This window comes from Fukomys damarensis, unplaced genomic scaffold, assembly GCF_012274545.1.
Source record: "Fukomys damarensis isolate Sample0158 unplaced genomic scaffold, DMR_v1.0_HiC HiC_scaffold_16, whole genome shotgun sequence".
NCBI lineage: Eukaryota > Metazoa > Chordata > Mammalia > Rodentia > Bathyergidae > Fukomys > Fukomys damarensis.
The window spans coordinates 128043020-128047679 of NW_022900928.1; positions in this window are offsets into that span (position 1 = coordinate 128043020).

Below are 4660 nucleotides of genomic sequence, written 5' to 3' on the forward strand. Positions count from 1 at the left end.
TAAAAAAAAAAAAAAAAAAAAAGAATGGCAAAGAAATAAACAATATGCAGAATGCCTTGTATAGACCCATACCATCCTATTTCATTTTTAAACACAAAACATAATGTTATATAATTATTTGTATTTGTATGTAACAAATGATGAAAAGAAGAAAAGAAAGAATTAAGAATAAAAGGAAGGCAGAGTAAAGACCAAAGACAGGGAAGGAGGGAAGGAGGGGGAGAGAGAAGGAGGGAGAGAAGTAGAAGAGCCCTATCTTAGCGATTATTCTGAGTGACAGAATCAATTAAGGAACCCCAACTCCAAGCTCTTAATCAGACGCTCAGAGCCTAGAAAGCTGTATCTTTCAACATTTCCTATCAGACGATTCTGATAAACCAAGTCCAAAATTTTGAAATTGTTGGTATAAACCGGGGTTGGCGAAGTATACCCACAAGCTAAATCCAGTGTGCTTTTGTCAATAAAGTTTTACTGAAGTTCAACTACAGCCACCTGTTTCTGTGTTGGCTGCTTATGCATTGCACCAGCCACGGAGGGGCTGGGACAGAGCTTAACAGGACCACAAAGCCTATATGAGATTTATTATCTGGCCCTGGCCCCTTAGCTTACAAACCCCTGATTTAGACAGTGCAGGCTTTAAATTCACAAACAGAAGAAAACAGGTAAGTAGGGTCACTTGAAAGACTTTAAAGAAAAAAAATCATCTTGAGACTGGATAAATTTGGTGGCAATCACATCTACTTTCTTTCTTCCCTACCCAACTCCCTTATTGGGCTAATATGACCAAGAGATTAAGCAACAGAAATACATTTTCACCCTACACAACCTAAGGGGTCAAATTTTCTTCTAATCATTATTATGTTCAGGAAAGAAGAGGATGAATCTTGGCACAAAGAGAGGAACACTACCTAGATCATCCACCATGACACAGGACCACGATGAAGGGTCCTGTTCTCATCTTTGGTTCCACAGAAGAAATGCAGAATGCCTTCCACTTGCCTCTCCACCCATGATCTGCACTAAATGAATAGGAATGACAGGCAGCCCACTGCAGAGATGAAATACAGAGACAGGGGACTCCCAGGGGAAGGTAGGAAGGGCCATGCAGGCCAATGGCAAATGGCAAGACAGTATCTGTCTCCATCTACCAGCAGGTAGAGGGACACCACAACAAAGATGACTCTGGCACTTTCAGAGCCACTGAAGGAAGGAGGATGAGCAGTCGCCACCCTGAGGCGCCATGACAGGGCTGAGAAAGCGTGAGGTTCTGCTCTCGGGTTGTATGGGAGCCTGGGAAAGACAAGGAAGTTTTCTGGGGCTCAGCATCCCCAACTTTAAAGGAAGGGGTGGGGCTGGAGAGCTCCAAGGTCCTTTCATTTCTGAATATTGTGTCTCTGCATTCAAAAAAAGGAATTAATTGCTCCGGTTGTAAATGTCATCTTCGTGCTCAGAGGGAAATGAATAATGTGGGGGTCCAACTGTCATGGTATTTTTACCTTAAAAAGGAATTTTTCCCACTTTCTTCAATAAAGATCTCAACTCTATTCCAACACCAACTGCTTCCCCACTAGGAAGAAAGATAGAAGAAACACAAATCACTTCAGTCCTTATGCCAATTGTAGACTCAGCCAAGAACTGCATCCCGAAATGGTTTTTTCTTCCAAATTCAAACAATAAAAATCCTCATTTCTGAAGCAAGAATTATGTACCTGCTTGAAATATATGTTTTATGTTTTGATGTTTATTTTCATGTTAAGAAGCCTACGTCTACTCAAAATAATCACCACAAGGCTAACCTGGCCATCAGTACTTCCCCTTAATTCTCAGTTTACTTTACTGAGACCAGTCTATCCTGATTTTTGCATGTGTGTTGAGTCACCTTTATAAGCAGGCTGAAAGAACTTCTGACTCTGAAATAAATCCATTACAAATGACTTCCAACCTGTCCAATTGTTCCCCTGCTTGCTCCTGGTGTCTCTAAAACATTCTGGATTTGGAAATTATCTTGAAATCATAGGACATCACTGCAGTCTGCGTACCATGCATAGCCACTAAATCACACTGATGAATGGTCCAACCCTGCTCTGTTGTAGATATATCAAGAACAAAGTGAATTTTCTTTAAAACCTGGCATACTGTCTGTCTCTTGGCTTCCATATTTTATTAAATTCTAAGAGCATTCAACTTCATTTCTGTAGCAGGCACTCCAGCCTCAAATAAAATGCTTTTTTCTTCTTTCTCTTCTCTCAGTCACTCACAGATCCTTTCCTTATAGCAGAAACTTTAAAAATACGGCTAGTCTATATATTTTATTCCACCTCTCATCGGGGACACTCATATATCCTACAAAACTCTTTTTACCCAATAACAATGCCATAAATCCAGGAAATATGTCACCATTTGCCTCCCTGCCTACTCTGGAAAAAGCCTGCAGGAAAACTAAGCATTAAACATCCTATACAGATCATATAATCATTTTAACTGATGCAGAAAAAGTGTTTTATTAAATTCAACATTCACATAAAGACTTTTAGCACACTAGGAGTAGAAGGCACTTTCTTTAATCTGATAATCTGCAAAAACCTTCTGGAAATAGAATATTCATTGGTGCAGAGTTCAGGGGTTTCTCTCTGAAACTGAGACCAAAGCAAGGATGTTGGTTACCAGCACTTCCACCAAGCACTGCAATGAGGTCCCAGCCAGTGCGGAGAGGCCAATGCACAAAGAAAGAAAGCATATGAATTGAGAAGGAAAGTAAGATGTCATAATTTCCAGACTTGGTCACACATACAAATAAATTACCAGAGTATGAGACTTCAACAAGTCTTGCAGATACAAGGTCAAAGTTTTAAAAAACCAAAAAACCCATAGTATCTCCATGTATCGGCCATAAACAGAAGATAATTTTACAAAATACGCTGTTTACAGTACATCCTCAAAAAATCAAATATGTAAACGTAACCCAAAAGAAGCATGTGGTCTCAGCAAAGAGACCTTGGAAATAGTAACACAATGTTGAGAGAAACTGAGAGTACTATTATATAGAGGAAGGGATATTCTAGTCATGGATTAGAACACGTCATAAGAGGCAAATTTTCCACCAGAGTTATCTATAGATTTCATGCAATTATGACAAAAATCACAACAGTTTCATTAGTGTTGTTGTGTACACATGGCCCAAACTAGCCTGAATTCTCTCAAATAAGAACAGTGCAGCAGAGCTTGGTGTATAACAGATCAAGAATTTTACAGCTATAAATTACAGCTGGTAATTACTATCTGAACTTGGCAGAAGGGCGAACAAATAGGCCATTGAAATAGAGACAGGAAATGGAAGTAAGAGTAATGGGATAAATATGATATTTTCAATAAATTGATATGGATGCAAGAAAAGATGAAGTGTTTTACTCATAAACAAAAACAAATCCTAATTGAATTGTACACCTAAATATAAAAGATAAAAATTTAAGCTTCAAAGAAATAACAGAAAAATATCCTCATCACAAACATTTAATAAACAAGACACAAAGAACATCAACTATAAGAAACAATAGTAATGAATTCTATAAAACAAAACCATGATTGTCTTTTCTAATTAATTAATTTTATTGGTAGATTTAAGGTATACAATGTAATGACATTCATCATTGGAAATATGCACCTTTACCTAATCGATCCTGGTTCTTATTTTTAATCTTTTTTTTTCATTAAAACAGAGCCACAAGCGAGCAAAAAGGCAAGTCATGGAATGGATGAAGGTATCCACAGACACGTGGACCACAGAAGGCTCAACTCCTGAAGAAAAAAATCTACACAACAAACATGGAGGGAAGAGAACGCCACAGGCCAATGGACAAGACACGTGAATGGTTTTCCTCACAAAAATTATATCCAAATGGCCAATAATGTAAGAAAAGCTGCTCAACTATATCAGTAATTAGAGAAATATAAACTAAACTCACAATAGGAGGCCCCTATCTACTCACCAGAATGATTAAAGCAAAGAGACCATCTATCCCCATGACGGATGAGGACCAAACACCACAGGAAGGGCACGCACTGTCACAAGCACCTTGGCAAAGTGCTGGGCGTGATGGATGAATGTGTATCTTGTGGCCAGAGGCCCATATCTACCCATCAATAGAAATAAAGTAGATGCACACCAAGAAACATATGGAAAAAAAGCAGTCTCTTTGTAATGGCCAAAATGTGGATGCCACCCAAGTGTCCATTAAGAGCAGAACATGCGGGGCTGGGGAGTTAGCTCAGTGGTTCTATCACCTGCCTCACAAGCGCAAGGACCCAAGTTCGATCCCCAGTACAAAAAAAAAGAGTAGACTATGTGAACAAATTTTGGTATATTCATATTAAAATTTCTACACAGCCATGAAAGAAAAAAAACATAGCCTTAGGTAACAATCTGCATAAATTCCCCAAACATGATTTTTCTACTTATGCAAAGGTCATAAATAGCAAAACTGAATCACACTAGGCATTAGAAGAGTGACTACCTTTGGAGAACAAAGAAAAATGGGAATCAGGAAGGGGATGGAGGACAGTGTTCTCAATGTTGACCTTGGTGTTGGTTATGGAGTAGTCATTTTATGATAAAATGCTGTAACATATATATATATATATATATATATATATATATATATAT